At 45.4% G+C, this 18,111-nt stretch overlaps 1 long non-coding RNA gene across 1 annotated transcript in view; it reads left to right on the top strand.

Moving 5' to 3' along the window:
* LOC115388926 (uncharacterized) overlaps positions 1-17,795 on the top strand; it is a 39,951-nt gene extending 22,156 nt beyond the window's left edge. The window contains exons 2-3 of the long non-coding RNA XR_003931531.1: positions 12,701-12,784; positions 17,754-17,795. This is a non-coding gene — a long non-coding RNA (uncharacterized LOC115388926). The remainder of the gene's footprint in view (positions 1-12,700; positions 12,785-17,753) is intronic.
* Positions 17,796-18,111: the final 316 nt, after the last annotated feature.

The following is an 18,111-nucleotide window of genomic DNA, read 5'->3' as shown; positions in this document are numbered from 1 at the left end:
GGAGATGATATCGTTAGTTTGACTTTGCCATAAAGAAGCTCTGAGGCGCTACAAGCGCAAACCCAGTGCGATGGATGCCACGCGGCTGTACGTGTCTGTGAAGGAAGTCGTCAGATATATTCAAGGTTTTTCACTCTGCGTTAAAGGGTGAGCCGTCCTCAGATTCTGCCTGACTTGAAGTATTTGAGTATATTTGGCCTTTTTTTCCACTCGTGTCCTTGTAAACTCAAACACCATACATAATCAAAACATCATTCTGAAGCTATTCCCCCGTGGAGGGGAAAATCTAATTAGGTTTAGTAGCACCTTGCTGCATGAATTTAAATATTAATGAGGGGAAAATATTTGAACGACTTGCTCTCACATGGAGATGTTTTAGAAAGCAGAGGTCAAACACCTGAAAACTGGATATTCACATCAAAACACACTTTGTTCCACATTTTCTCTTTTTCACCCATAATTTCTCAACTATTAACAGTTTTTTTCTTTGTTGTTTGAAGCTGATCTCTTTCTTTAAATCTTTTCCCTCTCTGCTGCCCCCTATGGCAGAATCAGGTCATTACACACTGAGTATTTCCTTAAAATTCAGGATAAATTTATTTTCATTCATTTTGATTCCCGCTCCGTCTTTTACATATTGGGTTCTCTTCTGACACAATGCAGATAAATTCTGATATGCGATTCACTAAAAACAGTGGCAGGTGCACACAAGCTCAGAGTGTGTGAAGCTGTCGAGCGACGAGGCTTCAGATAGTCATTCAACCTACCGAAAACAAGCTGGTCTAAATGTACAGGATGATAGAGTCCAGTCTGACTTCAGCCCCCAAAATCAAACACCAGACTTAATCCATTTTAAAAACCGATCTGAATCCAGAACACCAGCCAGAAAACCATCAAGAGGTTTCCTGCAAATTACTCTGGACACGCTTCAGTTCAAAACAGATCTGAATTCAGTCCTAAAACCAGTTTAAACATTGTCTGAACAGTTCAGTGGAACATCGTAGCCTCTTGTAGAACTCGTTCCGTTCTGCTCCCTGTGTCTGGAGAACATCAGTGAGCAGTTCAGAGGAACGTTGTGGCCTCGGTCTCTCTTTATTTGTCAGGTTTAAAGCAGGTTCCCCTCTTCACCCTCATCCGCCCTCTCAGCTGGTTCTACCAGCCATCTGTCTCCGTCTCCCGCTGGTTCAATGAGCTGCTGCCGCAAAAAACAAGAATTCAATTGTTCAACTTTGATTTCCCAAAGTGGTTTTTGTGCAACAATATCCGTCCGTTTAATTTCTAATGTCCAGAACAAGAGATTTCATTAGAACGGTTCCTGCCAGCAGAGGCTGAGAATCAGGTCTGACCTGCTGTTCTCTGCTCTGTCTGCAGCACAGATTATATTCACTCAGCAAACACACAAACACACACACACACACACACACACACACACACACACACACACACACAGTAAACAAAATGCAGTAATCTGTGTAATTCATTTTTTCAAACTAATTACTAAAGTAGTAATCGCTCACAGAAGTTTGTTCTGCCTGAAATCATTCCATGTGCTGTCTCTGTATGTGCAGCTTTAGCATTTCCCAAAGCAGTTTAACTTTAATGGTTACTATTTGACCAACCTCCAGTTTACTGGACGAGGAGTCTAATTAATCCAGAACTAACTAGGTCCTCCTAAAAGAAACATGAAGCAATATTAGCCTGTATCTGCAGTCACTTGGATTAACATTAGTCCTGCTAAATAAACATTAGCATCCCTTCATGAGATTTGTCTGATGGAATGTTTGGAAATGTAACTTAGAATGTGAAACATACAACATAACAGAAGCTTCTGTTACGTTCAGCATTAGCTGAGGCTAATATTTCCACAGTTACTACTTCTGTTAAACTCCTGTTTGCTCCTGGGAGATCTATTTATTTCAGTTCAACACATGCAGTTCACCTTATCAATATCCCACGACTGATTGTAGGTATTCTTGTGGATTAACAAAGGAAAAGGAGTCTACTGTGAGAGGTGCTGTAAGTCTGAAGGATTTCTTGTGGAGAAATCTTCGGCATTTCTTGCTGTAGAGAACGTGGGGAGCTCAGTTCATCGCGGCGCCTGTGATGCAGCGGCCGGCTGTCTGGGCTCTGACTGATGGTACGAGGCCACAGCATCCGTCTGCCTGCAGGAATCTGTGTCACTGGATGAATATCTGATGAACCGACTGCAAGCTCAGCAAAAATCTGCATCGCATACATCAAAATGTTCAAGCGATGTGCAGATAATTTAATAAATCTGAGTCCTACAAGAGGTGGGATCCAGGCTGCTGAAGAGCAGGATGCTCTTTACACAGACTGACGCTCATCCCGGGGACTGAGGCTACAGGCTAAAGCTGCAGCTGCCAGAAGGACCGAGGCAGATCCTGAGGCTCCTCCTCCAGCAAACAGGAGTTCAGTGAAATAGTAAACTTAAAGAAAACCACCAACTACTTTCGAAAGGAACCGAAGCTCACGGTGTGAAATGAATGCTTTTATGCCCACAGTGTTGTTTCTGAGGTCGTAGCTGTGGTGTAGTGGTTAGCACTCTAACCTCACAGTGAGAAAATCCCCGGTTTGAACCCTTTGTTTGTGATAAGCTTGCATGTTCAGGCAAACTGCTGCTCCGCCGTGCCTCCTCTTAACCCAGATCTACTGAAACTGTGCAGAAAAATCTTGAAAAAAAAAAAAAAACATGAATAATATAACAGCAGGGGAAAACAGGATGGTAAATCTGTCCCTCCTCATTCCTTCAGTGTCCTCCTGTAATTGAATTTCCTCTCAGCCCCGCCTTCATGTAACGGCTGCCATTATTTGTAAAGCTCCGAAACATTTTAATCTGTGTGAGCATGTGTGTGAGAGTGTGGCTAAAAAGTGGGTTAGGGGACGTAAGCCCTCAGCAGAGCGCCCTGTCAATCTGCTATCCATCCACGTCCCCTCCTCATGGCGGGGCCCGGACCCTCGCCCCCGGTACCCATGACACTAAGAAGATTACCCGTCCGCAGCCAGAGCGATTCAGAGTGATTCCAGGAACAGCCGGAGTGCAGTGCAGGAAGGAAACCACTCAGGGGGATGAGCTGCCAAAAGGGCAAATCAACAGGGGCATTGTCTGAGGAGGTGTGGGGCAAAAGCAGGGGGGCATTCAGCAATCAGTGGAGGGCACACACATTTATTTCATATCTGACACATGGAGACGGCAGCCAGGGCAGAATAATGGTTTCACTACAGGAAGGGAGCAAAAAATGTGTCTTTTTTGGTTCTCTGAACTGATTCTTTATGGAAACAAAAACTAATGCTAATCAGCCACTGTGTCCAGAGAGAGAGAGAGAGAGAGAGACAGCAGCTCTGCAACACTTTTGAGTAACATGAATGTGACTCGTCTTTGTATGTTACCTTTTTATTGTACTTGGTTACTAAAGTATCACTGATATCAGTAATCAGACCATAGAATGGCTTCAGGTCACTTCTTTGTGAAGCAGCTGTCCTGGTTCTGCCTCCGGCCCTGGTTCTCCCTCCGGTCCTTGTTCTTCCTCTGGTCCTGGTTCTTCCTCTGGTCCTGGTTCTGCCTCTGGTCCTGGTTCTTCCTCTGGTCCTGGTTCTGCCTCCGGTCCTGGTTCTGCCTCTGGTCCTGGTTCTCCCTCCGGCCCTGGTTCTGCCTCCGGCCCTGGTTCTGCCTCCGGTCCTGGTTCTGCCTCTGGTCCTGGTTCTGCCTCTGGTCCTGGTTCTTCCTCCGGTCCTGGTTCTTCCTCTGGTCCTGGTTCTTCCTCCGGTCCTGGTTCTGCCTCTGGTCCTGGTTCTCCCTCCGGCCCTGGTTCTGCCTCCGGTCCTGGTTCTGCCTCCTGCAGTGGACTCCCTGCGCTGCCTGTTCCTCAGTCCTGGTCGGTCGGTCGGTTCTCTGAGTGTAAATTGTTGTCAGCTGATGAGAAGCGGCTTCAATTGGAGGTTTCTGCTCGGCGGTCTTCACGTCCTGTTTGAACAGACTGGAAGCAGAGCGTGGGCAGCCCGGGGCCAGGCCTGACATTTCTGTCTGGAGCTGTTTTGGCTGCCTGTCTCTTACTGTTCAGGAATACATGTGTGAGGGTGGGGGGGGGGGTCTTCCTGTTCTACCAGGGGAGCGCCACCACAGCTGTCCTGAGAGACCGTCGGAGGAGCTGTGGGGAAAGCGGCTCTTGTAAACTCATCCACAGTTTGATCCGTGACCGGGTGGAAACTACTGCTAGTTTACAGCCTGTCCGTCCATTCCACACCTCCGTCCTGTAACTTCACCCTGTCTCATCCTGTTCCTGTATCGTGTCCCTCCGTCCTGTCCCTCTGTCCCTGCCGATTCCCTCACAGCTAACGCCACAGAGCTGTCCTCTGTCTCTTCCACCTATTTAAATCCTTCGTGTCTGTTTGTCCTTTTCTCCGTCTCCAGCTTCACAGCAGCTGCTTTATGCTCTCCACAAACATCTTGTTCTCTTTCCCATCAACCTCTTTCCTTTGTTTCATTTCACCTGGGAGTCAGGAAAGAAAATCTCTTCTGAAAGCGCTGGTATGTCCATTCATGCGTCCCTCCGTCTCTCCTCCTCAGACATCCGTCCATCAGTCAACACTGCGTCTTTCTGTCTCTCCCGAGCCTGATGTTTCCATCTGGCAGTCGGACGTTTTTATTTTTGCGCAGCGACAGGATAAACTGGGGGACGGGGTTGTCTCCATCGTTTAATCTGTCTGTCCAAACCAGATTTCAGTGTTTACGTTCATGAATAATGTGTCCCGTCTAAAATTACCCCCCAGACACGGCGAGCAGTCCACCTCGCTCTGCGTCTGTGTCGCCGCTTTGTCCCGCATTCTGCGGCAAATTTACTCTTCGAGGGAAATAGCAGCATTGTGTGTGTGTGTGTGTGTGTGTGTGTGTGAGTGTGTGTGTGTGTGTGTGTGTGTGTGTGTGTGTGTGTGTGTGTGTGTGTCTGAGTGATTCAGAGAAAGACTAAAATCGGAGGTACATGCACAGAGACAGCTGCAAAATAAACTCACAAAGAGACAAGAATTGACGCATAAAATACAACAGATGCAAAAAAACACACGCTTGCATATTATGTGTGGGGTCTGCTCATTGACATAAACCCATTTTTCTCTGTGTGTGTGTGTGTGTGTGTGTGTGTGTGTGTGTGTGTGTGTGTGTGTGTGTGCGCAGACGTTCTCCCTCCTTAATGAAAGTCGATGCAGTAACGATCGCTGTGAGTTCAGACCCTCCAAGCTTCCATTTCCTGCTGGATATTCTTACACGTTTGGCTCTAATGACTCACTCCTGTCTAATTGCCGGGCGGCGTGATGCTGACTGAGCCCCTGCGCCCCGATGAAGGATGGATATGTTGGGAAATCAAGCCATGAAATGATGCTATTATGTAACTGGTGATGAAACGTATCGGCACACAGTATCTGCTGCTGTCATCTGATCTGTGGAAGCTGTTTCTCGAAAACAGGGAGCAACAACAGCAGTGTGTGTGTCTGTGTCTGTGTGTGTGTGTGTGTGTGTGTGTGTGTGTGTAAGGAGAAGAAATAGCACTGAAGGAATTTGAGAGAACACAGCGGGAAAAAGCAGTGATACCACACACTGGTTGATGCTGGGATGCTTCAGTCGGTCCTGCGGTGGTCCCGCTCTGGGACGCCGTCGTCATGTGGATGTCTAAATAAAGCGCTGGCATTAGAGCGAAATGACGCTGGCTTTGAGGAGATCAACTCGTCCCCGCTCGTGGCATCTTTTTCCGTCACGTCTGGCCTGGAATAACATTTAGCCTGGAATGACTTTTCCCCAGAATGCAGTTTAGAAGAGGCCGATAGCAGAGACTGAGGAGGTCAGACGTGATCTTCCCTCCACGAGGGGAGAGTGACAGAAACCAGTTTTCCATTAAATCAAACTCTGAGATGCAGATCTGAAAATCAAACCGTCTTTTCATGTTTACTGAATCACATCGGTGTGTGAGCTGCTTCATCCAGATGAACCTGACAGAGAGAGTCTCACAGATTGAAGGATTTACAGGAAACTCCACAGAAGCAGCACTTCTCTGGGTGTTTAGCTGAACTGTAGAAACGTTGTGTTCTGCTGCTGTCCGCCGATCGTGACCTGGAGGAGTTGTGGAGGACTGGAGCAGGCTGATTTAAATTCACCATGTGAGCGGCTCAGCGCTGAACCACACTAACCCGTTCGATACCAGAGAGACGTTTCAGCTGGAGCTGCCGGGGGTGAAGTGCCAGTGAGTCGGTTAACCTGTTAATAGCAGGGGGGGACAGAGTCTCCAGGCTTAACGCGGCACACTGAGAGCTGACGTTGTGTGTTTGCTTTATTCTGGCGGTAAATCAGCTTTGTCCTGGCTGTATTGAAGATCTATCTCAACTTGATGTTGTCTGAGTCTCAGCTCGACGGCGGTTCTATCGCGGCTGGACCTCGGCTGTATTGAGGATATACTGAAGATGCATCTCGGCTTTATCTCATCTGCATCTCGGCTGCATTCGGGATGTATCTGTCGCTGTATCCGTGTACTCTTCTTTATCTCGGCTGTATCTGGGATGAATCTGGGCAAACTCTCCGCTGTATTGGTGATGTGTGTGATGCTCACCGCGGTGAGTTACTGGAGGTGGCCTACTTCTGCTCAGCCACTGACAAGGAAGACTTTCCTTTGCTCTTTCACATCAAGTTTGATCATTATCTTAAAAAAGAAAAAAAAAAAAAACAGAATTAGAGCCGAGTGATATATCGTTTATACGTCACCGTTGCAATGTACGTGTGTCCACTAGTCACTGCAATGCTGGAGGCACATGAACTCAATGTTCCTGACAAGGATACCTGACAAACACTGTGCAGCAATCCGCCAATCACAATCGTTCCACCGCGCATGGAGCGAGTGGCTGGTAACAACACTGAGGAATGAGAATCCAGCAGGTTCAGTGTCAACAGGATGGCAGAATGCACTGCTGTAGTAATGAGTTAAAACGTCATCATTAACTGGAAATGACACAAAAGCAAGACAGCAACATCTAAAGTGAGACAGATGTCATAACCACACAATTCAAACGTTAACATGAAACTCTGTACAGACTCCAGTCATCACTGTTTTTCCTGGGAGGACAATCAGAAGTCAGTGCTGTGAACGTCTGCCTGTTCTGATGGATCCAGGATGGAGGAATATTAACTCAGCTGAGTCAAGTTACCTGGTGAGATGTGTGAGGAGAGGAAAGTCTTCATCAGTTCGCTACTGTGGATATTTTTAGGACATTTCTTCACAGTGTTCGGCTGCTGTGTGCATGGAAACAAGGTGTGCCTCACTCTATGATTCTCACTTTGATTGACTTTCACATGAGGTATTCTGCTTTTATTGACATTTTACTTTACATCTCGTCATTTATGGGGCTGTACCTTCTCTTTGGTGGTTTTGTAGAGTAAAATGTTGCAGGAAATAAGCAGTGCATGTGTGCACGGCAGCCTGCAGCCGCTGCACACGTGAACGAATGAATAAATGAAGACATGCGGGGAGAAGCTGCACCTCCTCCTTCATCATCGTCTCCTCTCCGTCCTGCTACGCCTGGAAACTGTGTTTCTCCACCATAACACTTAGAGACGCTCGTCCTCCCCATTAACACACACACACACACACACACACACACACACACACACACACACACACACACGCACACGCTCCATCTGCTGGAGAGCTGAGTGCTCCTGAGACTTTGCTTGTATGCGCCCGTGGCCATCATGGAGGACGTTAAAATGACAAGCTTCATGTCTTAATTAGGAGATCTTTTCACAGGGCAGAGTAGCGCGCGCGCGCACACACACACACACACACACACACACACACACACACACACACACACACACACACACAGTGTATAAAATCCAGTATAGACTCTTCATGTCTGTTAGTAGCTGCAGTCGTGCAGACTGAACCTTCATCAAACTAAAGTAAAGCAACATTCACTGCTATGATTATCTTTTTTTTTTAAATACTTACACCAAATAAAACTCGCCTGGAGCTACAAAAAAATCTGAGATTATCACACAGATGACATCAACTTTTGCAAAACCCGAACCTTAGTAAATACAGTTAAGATTTTATTTTCAGCCGTTAAAGTCGGGCTATTAAACCATTTGCCTTTTCTCACAGTTTCCCTTGTTTTTAGCCAGTTTTAGTCAGTTTAGCTTCATTAGCCGGTTTGCTCATTCTCTCCACTTCAGCTGTTTCAGCAGTTTGACGGACACAGTTGGGATTTGTGACTGGCGTAACAGGAGGAAACGGGAGACGATGATCCGCCGCGGTAACAGCAGAACAAAAACGCCTGAAGAAGCTGTTTCAGTTTTCACCATGAATATTATTTTATTCACTGAATTCTATTCGCATGTCAAACTCCAGGTAAACCTGCATCTTTTACAGCAAATGCGCCTGTGTACAGTGAAGGAAAACACACACACACACATGCTGAATGTGCAGCTTTGTGTGTGTACCGTAAGTGTGTGTGATGTGTTTCTTCCTCTGCGTCTGCATGTTGCTGTTCTGAGCAGATAGGATGCATAATACATGAGTTCCACAAAATGCAACATAATGTGCATTAGTCGCGGCCTGTTTACAGTAGGAGCAAAATCCATTAAGAGGCTTTAAGGGGGAATTATGTTATTTTTTCCCTCATTATGTTGTTTTGCATCACACATTGTGTCGGTTTATAGGCCTAACAGTTGCCATGCGCTCCGTGCTTTAGAATCGCTGCCAGACTCCGTCTCAGAGATGTTTTTATTTATTTATTTATTTATTTATTTATTTTTTCACATTTTCTCACTGATCTCATTGAGAAGCCAAAACATGATGCTGCAGTTTGGTGCTCTCTGTGTAGTTTCATGTAAAGTACCCACAGACACACAATATGGCGAGTGACTGTGTTTTCTACCAATTAAATGTGAAAATAACTTGAGTCACGTGTGGCTCCCTCAGTCTGTATCTGGACTTTAGCTGACGTCACATCAGTTAGTGGGAAGAAGATGCTGCTGCGGTAATCATTATCTCTTTTTCATAACAGTAATAACTTACAAAGGTGTATAAATGGTAACAGTTAAGTGCATCACTGCTTGGAAGTCATATAGTTATAATACGTTTCTTACAGTTTCTGCTTTATAATCTATAAGTATGGCTTCAAAAAAAAGGATGGTCTATGAACAAACTTTCTAATAGCAACATTTGCTCATGTTTTTCATGTGTGGAGATTAAAATTGAGCTTATTGGACTAAACAAATATGATGTGTGTGTGTGTGTGTGTGTGTGTGTGTGTGTGTGTGTGTGTGTGTGTGTGTGTGTGTGTGTGTGTGTGTTGTGGGTAAAAAACTCCTGTTCCTCCTCTAAATAATTCACTGCTGAAATTTGTGCCAAGCGTCCTGAAACAAGGTCTTTCACGAAGTCCTTATAAAATATTGAAACAAAGACTTTAGAGTCGCACAAGAATTGAGATCAGCTGTCTGACCACACACACACACACACACACACAGAAAAACACACACACATACACAGGGTAAAGGGTGTGACCGGTTTAACAGATGTGAGTCATTTGTCAGACTATTGAGCCAATCCGTTGGATGAACCATATGCCAATAGCAGCCTGGATAGAGCAATGCTAATCCGTGTGTGTGTGTGTGTGTGTGTGTGTGTGTGTGTGTGTGTGTGTGTGTGTGTGTGCTCTGTGACTGCCTCCCAAAAGCACCAATCCAGAGCATCAGATCGTGAAGTTTGAGGACGCCTCAGGCGGCTCTAATATTCTGGAGGGTTTACAAAGTTTCTTTCTCTTTACGAATCGTCTCCTCATCCTCATAACTGCACAAAAAACAAAACAAGTAAACCAGAAACACACTCTCCAGGGATCATCAGATGTTTCTCAGAAAAGTGAAGCAGTTTATTATGAAAGTATGTGACGTTAACATTTCAACACTGACTCTTCATCCATTTTACTGCTTTTGAGGCAACTTAAAGAAAATGAGTTGATGAAGCTGAATAGAATTCAAGAGTCTTCAATTTACTTTTTTGTGTTGAATTTCTGTAATTGAAACGTCCAGTTTTAAGGTGCAGAGGAGGATAAGGTGATCTTATCTTCACATTTAAAGAGGGCTGACGCTCCGCTTCCATCTGACTTTGATTAATTCACGACTGGACGAGGAAGGGAGGTCGGAGCGAGCGAGCGAGCGAGAGCGTGACGGAGTGACAGCTGACTGACTGACGAGTCCGTTAACAGAGAGGAGAGCCAGAGGATGTCTGACAGAGACTGAATCAGACGCTGTCAGTCGCACAGCGGATCGTTCAGACGGAGACAGAGCGCGTCAGTCTGCGATCCAGTTATGAGTCGATAAAAGCAGCGAAGAAAGCGATCAGAATCCGATCAGATGTGTTAAATAACAGTAATTAAAGTCCACTGATCACCGTCATCAAACCAAGGTCGTGAAGAAAAGAAGCACTCAGGTGGAGATGAACAGGTTCACCTGTAATTATGATGCATTGAAACTAAATGTGAACAAAGACAGAGTTAATCAGAATGTTTAAAATCAGCTCCAGGAAGCAGACTGCTCTGTTTGCACTTGTGTCTGACATTTCCAACCTTTGAATGCCATTTGTTCTGTGACGTACGTTTGAAATTTCAGGTGCTGGTTTGTCACTTTCAGAGATGCTGTTGAGCTGCTGGGAAGACAGGGCATGAAGACAGAATAATCTGAATGTATTTTCAGCTATAAATAAAATATTCCATTTGTTTCAACAGCAAAACAAACAGGGTTTCATTACTCAGATCTTATTACTTATATTTCCACCTCCTGGTCAGACCCTCTGAGGAATCACATTCAGGAACAATAAACTTGCAGATGAAACGTCGTTTGTTTGTCTGTGTTTGCGTCCTTCGCCGTGGCGGCCTGTGTGGAGGTGACCGGCCGCCTCCTCTGAACGCTGGCGGAGTGGCGAGGAGGCGTCGGGGTGTGCTGATGCCTCCGTCTCTCCGGCTGCTGTTTGGATAAGGTCTCTTTGTGATGAGGACGGGACGTCTTGAGGTCACAGCTATTCTTCTGTATTGCGTTGGGTCTGAGCGGAGGACAGAGCTGACTCTGTGGCGCTCTGTCATCACCCGCTCCGTCTCTCTCTATATTTAGTCTGTTTTCACAACCGATCCACTAATAGTTTACTAATCCCCGCTAATCCTCCGAGTCATTAATGCTGACTGTTAATGTGTCGTTGCAGTTATTTTCAGACCTCGAGTTTCTGATCTGGAGACAACATGTTTATGGAGCGAGGATGTGGTGGATGGATGGATGATGGATGTGCACAACACGGGAGATCTTTCCTTCCAATCGAGGTCATTTATACGACTTGTCACATTTATATGATAGCATAGTATCACTTCCTTGATTCTCAAGTTTTCTTTGAGGATCCTGCTTCTCCTTCTGTGCAGCTCATTCCAGTTACGAACGTATCGTTTCCCAGGTAACCAAGAACATTAAAACAATTGTAGACCTGAGTAGGTTTGTCTATTGGAAGTATGATTACATATTTCGTACAGTAATGGTGAGAGTTACCTCAGCAGAATTACCTGTTTTGAAAAGTACGTAGTTTTCATGTTGGGCCACTAGTGGGTGCTGTTGTTCGGGTTGTTAACCATCTACTTAGTTTTTTCAAAAAGTTGTGTTTTCAGTTGCTCTGAGCACCGCTGTCGTGTGAACAGACGGCCAAAAACATAATGAAAGTTTCTGGTTTTCACGTGAAAGTCTTTGTCGTGTGCAGGAGGCCTCAGAGGTTTCAGAGGAGAAGGTTGGGATCGCTGTTGTTGAGCTTCATGCTGAGTGTTGTGGGGATTATCAGGGTGAACGGACGGTTGTGCTTTAACACGGGAAACTCCCGTTTCCTGCTGGAAACCAACACTGGAGGCTGCTTCTGTTACTCGAGACAATTTTATAACTGTGCAGCCTTTTAAACTCAAATTTCCTTGGGGAAATCGAGTGTCTGATGGCTCTTTGTGCAGCTGAAAGTGGATGATCCAACTGTCCCAGAGCAAACCAGTAAGAACACAGAGGAGCTCTCTGCACTGAAGAAAACCGAAGTCTGTTTCCATCTGGTGAAGTTTGTCCATCAGAGGGACGTCAGACCCGATCGCTTTGTGCTTCAAGACCCCTCTGAGCTTTCTATTTGCTTTCCAAGCATGACCTCCAGGGTGGCAAATCTAATGCAGTCTGAAATGTCTCACAGATCGTCACACCAGGCAGAGAGCGTGCACAGATTGATTCACTGAGGGAGAAAACTGTGAATAAAGCAGTTATCAGAGCGGCCTTCACTAAATGAACCTCGCCTGCGGTTAAAGTTTCAGCTCTGGCTCTCATTTGGGTGCTGTACCCAGTGACTTCCGGGCTCTGTTGTTTTCCGGGTGCAGTCATGAGGAATATTAACATCGGCCGGGTCTGGAACAGGACAGATGTGTTCAGTCAGGCTTCAGCGCCGACGCCGCCCAGCCGTCACGGGCCGGACGGGGGAGCCTGACGAGGGCACCGCCTCGCTGTTTGTGTGGCTGCAAATTATGTTTTTTATGCACAAATGTACAAATTTGTCAGCCTTTTCTCAGAGTCACTGCAACTTTCCAAATACTTCTCAGGATCTAATACTTTCCCCTCTTTGTCTTTTGTTTTTTTTCTCAACAGTCATCTGCAACTTCCGGGGCTCGGTGAGTCAGGGCCTGGCCCTGGAGGTGGGAGAGACGGTGCAGATTCTGGAGAAATGTGAAGGTAAGCCTCGCACCTCACCGTCAGCTTCTTCGGGTACCGAGTGGGCGGGATGTTTCACACAGGAAGTGTGTCCTTGATGATTGTTGCAGCCGAGGTGGAACTTCACCGAGGCTCCGGTGAACGCGGTGAATATTGTTTTGAGGCGAGAGACGAGTGCTGCTGGTCAGCGGTTTATCTTCAAACCATTCAGGTCAACCAGGAGAAAACCTGCCAGTCACCTCGTCTCCTTCCTTCAGCCACTTTTAATAGGCGAATGTTTTGCCCCATTGCATCATGGTCAGATATGTATTTGAAGATTAACGGCTTATAGAGTGATGCCGCTGTTGTCACAAACGTGCCCAGTTAAAAACAAAGTTAAGGTCGGCGCTGCTTCTCACGTTACGAGCACAAATAGCCCCTAACCGGCCGCAGCGGCCCGGACGAGAGCCGAACATCGGCCGACGTTCCCCCGATGCTCCGCCGACGATCCTCCGTTCTTCGACTCACAGAAATTAGCCAGTCGAGCCCGGATGTGTCTGAAGCCAGGAAATGTTGTCTTTTCCAGATAATGAGCGAGTGCGTGCTCCATTAGCCACAGCTGGGCAGGACGGGTGCCAGGGGCTGATTGCTTCGCCCCGGGGGGCAGCGAGTGGGGGGGGGAACGCTGTGGCCATGATGGAGGGAAAGATGGTGGATTTGTTTTGCTTGAATCTTGTTGGCCTCTTCACCCAAGTGTATTTACTGAAACACGTCTCCAAATAATGGGGCCGGTCAGCGCAGCAGAACGGAGATTTAATGGAGGGGTTTGCTTGTGTCGCAGCCACCGAGGAAAACACTTTAAAAAATCAATCATTTCCAAAAGTTGCTTCAGTTTCGCTTATTAAATGCCAGAACACGAAAACACACACTCATTATGGGAGCTTGTTGGGACAAAACACTTGCTCCAATAACAAAAAATTCAATATTTTGAGCTGGAATGTGTGAGAATCAGTTTGTATAACTTCAGGGGAAAAACTTTTCTGAAACGAAGTTGTAAAAACCATCTTTTCACTTGAAACGTTGTCGTGTAACGGGACCTAAAATCATTTATAATGCATTGAAGCACATTGTGCTTTTACATTGCCGCTAAACTCTAAAGCAAACAGGAGTATTTGAATGAGAGTTTTTCTGCTTCAGAGCCTGTTTACATAAGAAAGGGAAGAAATATCCCGTTATAAAGTCAGTCGATAAAAGTCACGAGGAGCCAGTTGAGGAAAGAACAGCAGATCTCTGCAGGAGAGGATTTACACCTCATTTAAAACACTTTGATATAAGAAGCTGATGTTGCCTCCTTACACAAAATACATTAACCCTTTATCGGACACTACTGTTGAGTATTTTTGTGAGTTTTTGAAAAGCACAACTAATTGTCATGTCTTTGTTTTAAAAAAATGTGACAGCTGTAAAATTGAAAATAAAAATCTAACATTCACAGTATTACAAAATATGCTGGAAGTAAATGATATTAAATGCAAATAAATGTAAAAACACTTAAAATTTGTTTGAGTTTTAACTACATTTCTAAGATTTAAATCTGTTCATAGACTGGCGATATAAAGACATAAATCCTGCCCCCTCATATATAAATCATCACATTTTCCATGAGGATTTGTCCTAAATCCAGACTCAGGTTGGGATTATGAAAAGAGGCTTCAGAAAGTCACATTCAGTCTGAGTTTACGGCACATCAACAGGAAATAAAGCTAGCTGCTGTATTTTTGCACTGCAGAGCACCGCAGGAGCCCTTCTGTTTATGTTTTTAATATCTTATTTTTTTCTACTGTAAATTAATATTTCTCTGCATGGAGCGTAAATCCCTCCCGCTGGGATTAATAACATATTTCTGTTTCCTCAAACAACTTTCAATATGTGTTTTATCCACATTTTAGGTCCCAAATGTGTTTCCAAAGTCAGGTCTCCATAAATTAAATTAGCTGTCTAGGTGGTGACATCTTTTACAGAAACTCGGGGCCGATAATGATAGTGGGATGGAAATGTCAGCCGAGCTTACAGAAAACCAATCCTCCACTTCCCTAAATATGGATTGCCGTCAGAGCACTTGAGAAAGCATCAGACTTCGATTATGGGCGTAGCAGCAATTTAGAGGACGAGCCGGTGGCTGAGTGAAGGGCTGAAGTGGCCATCGCCACAGAGAGGCTTTAATTACGTTAGAGAGCAGAAAGCTGCTCTCCAGACGCGCCTCAGAGTGTGCAGCTCCGCAACATTTCACCGCCGAACACTCATTCAGGGGTCCGGGTTCTCTTTATTTGGTCATTATTTGCTTTGCAGATTAATACTGAAGCATCCCAGTTATGAAGGAACAGAAATAGGATTTCGTGCAGTTTCCACAACCAGGAAATTGATTTACTGTGTCGATTCTCTAAAGCAGCCGCCTTTCCTTCAACCTCGTAATGTGGGAAACGAGAGTGTCGCCGGCGTTCTGACCCTCTGAGTGTGTTTTCAATGATCCGTCACATTCTCCGCTTTACACCGAGGACGTCCTCAAGGACGGGACAGACCAGGACGCAGACGTCCGACCCTGACGGCAGGTTCTGGTCCGCGAGTGTCTGGTCTGGAATGAGACCCGCCCCTCTCCTCATCACCCACAGTGCTCTCTGCTGTATAAAGGCTAGGGTCCGGTTCATTCAGTAGATTGGTGTCGCAGCTGCAGCTCACACCTCCATTGAATCACTGTCGCACCCAAAATTACAAAGAAAAACACCCTCTCAGGTTCTTTTACTGCACCAACAAGCAAATTTCCGCTTCTCCAGGACTGGAAGCCGTGCAGAGGGGATGTTGACACGAAGTGATAATCTGTGGTTTCATCACTCTGCTGATTTTACATTGGCTTAAACTCATTCCACTTCCTACTTTCCTCCAAGAAGAATAATTTATTATGGATGGGGGCGAATGACAATCAGTGTATATTAATATATGCATATAAACTCAACTAATGTTTTTTGTTTTCTCCTTTTAAAGTTACCCTAACCCTAACCCTATCACAAAAAAATAATATTATCTCTCAACTTAACAATGACTTTGTTCTTCACAGCTGGATGTTGATGAGAATATTTGACGAGTCTTAAATCGTAAAACACATCAGGTGCAAAAACTTTTTCATGTGTCATGTGGAAGCTTGTTTCTCATTCATACTCAGGGTTTAAGTTTAATATTTCCCAATTGGAAACCAACTTCAGGGAAAAAAACACACCTCACTTCAAATTGTTACAAACAGAATTATTCTTCGAATTGAAAACTTTTTCTCAATCATTTTAATTCACCTCTCACGGCCCTCCTTCAGAACCTTCAGGGCCCATCAGTGGGCCACGGACCACAGCTTTGGGCATCAGTGGTATAAAATAAATAAAGAAAACTTACTGTTGTTTATTTTTTTCTTTGACCTACATTCCTTCTCTCCCTCTCCCTCTCTCTCTCTCCTCTCCTCTCTCTCTCTTCTCTCTCTCTCTCTCTCTCTCTCTCGCCTCTCGCTCTCTCTCTCTCTCACACACACACACACACACACACACACACACACACACACACACCACACACACACGCACACACACAGTCCTGATTTAAACCTCTCCGCTCGGTGTGATTATCATATAAGATGAGAGACGGGGGAGTAAACGCCAGCGTCCTAACCAGGCTGATGAATGAATCCTGATTGGTTATTAATTAACCACCCAATTAAGTCTCAATCTGCATATTTAAGTCAGATTACTGGGAACTGCTGAGCATGACTCTCAGGTTGTATCGGATGATAAATGAAAGTATGAGGAAGAGTCCTGCGTGAAGTGGTGAATGAACTGTTTACTGTTGAGTCATTATTTTACAGGAATTCTCTTCACCTCCTTTTCTGATCGACCTTCAGAGGTGTTTGTTTTGGAGACGTGTGTCATGGTGCTTCGGATAAATTAAGTTTAATACATGTGATTCTGAATAATTGCAAATTTGATGACTGAATGTTTGAACCGGGTCGGATTAAATAGGTTTTAACTTCACAGTTTCATACATGTTGAATGGGGTATATAGAACTAAATTTCCTGGAGTTATTCATAAATGGACAGCCCATCATCGTAGCTTCCCTCATGAATACTTGGACATGAAAAATAACGACAGTGCAGCAATCGAATCGGCTGTGTGTGAATATACACTGTATGTCTCTTCCCCTTCGCCGAGACCCCGACTGACAGAAATCATCCAACCTTTACGTTTCTACAATCCGTTTTATTTCCACCCGGCTGGAGACAAATGATGTCCCCGCCGTGTGAGAGGACGTGTGGATGTTTCTGGGTGTTTCTCCTCTACATATTTAGTCCCCGGATACAGGTCTTTTTCAGCTGTCAGGGTTTATCTTCAGAGCCGAGCGGACCGTGTGTGACAGTTTTCCGCTCGGCGGAGGAATCTGATGAATGTGCCTCCATGTGGAAAGAGCTGCTGAGACCTCCATCACCGCACGCTTCGCTCCCGTCCTGCAGCCCGATCTGGCTTTTTACACGTGGAGCTCAAACAGAAAGGCCTCGGCTCCGTCCGTCCATCTTCTGCACTGCTTCAAACCCGTCTGCATCGAGTCTCTGTGACTTTTTGTGCATTTAGTGGTGATATGTTTGGGCTGATCGGCAGATTGTGCAGAACATTTCTCTTGTCTGTGTTTCTGACGAAGTTAAATTGACAGTATCAGTTTTCTTTTTGACATTTTCCAAACACACCGTGAGATTGTCTGAGTTTCTCGATGCTCTTTAAATCTAACGCGGCGATTTTCAGGTTTCCGGCTGTTTTGTTTGCTTTCGTTCTCTCATATCTTCAAGGTGGAATATATTCAATTAAATATCTCTTTGTGGTGAGACGTTGACGCAGAGTCGCTCTGCTATCAAAGCGCTGACTCATAACTGCTTTTAACTGCGGATCTCATCCGTCTTAGTCACTGCTGTTTGTGCTTTCTTTTCAGGGTGGTACAGAGGATTCTCAACCAGGAGGCCAAATGTCAAGGTAAGACAGACTGACGGCTTCCACGCCTTCTCACTCCCAGACTTCTGATTTATATTTATTCAGCTGCGTCCTCTCCTTTCATGTGATGAGGTAGCGTCGCTTGTCTCCACCGTTTTGCGTTTGACCTCCGATGCAGCTCCTCTGAGTGACGGGAGGAGGCGCAGCAGCAGGAGGAGGTTCAGAGTGAGATGGAGGAAGAGGAGGAGGAGGTGATGAAGAAGCTGGTGAAGGAGAAATAATTAGTTTGAAGTGGAATAAAAATGCGTGTTGTGCTGCTGACGTCCGTCCTCTGAACGTCGGCTTTTGAAAGCAGAACA

Source organism: Salarias fasciatus, chromosome 5 (assembly GCF_902148845.1).
Source record: "Salarias fasciatus chromosome 5, fSalaFa1.1, whole genome shotgun sequence".
NCBI lineage: Eukaryota > Metazoa > Chordata > Actinopteri > Blenniiformes > Blenniidae > Salarias > Salarias fasciatus.
The sequence above is the reverse complement of the archived record's forward strand: the minus strand, read 5'-3'. Positions and strand labels throughout refer to the sequence as shown.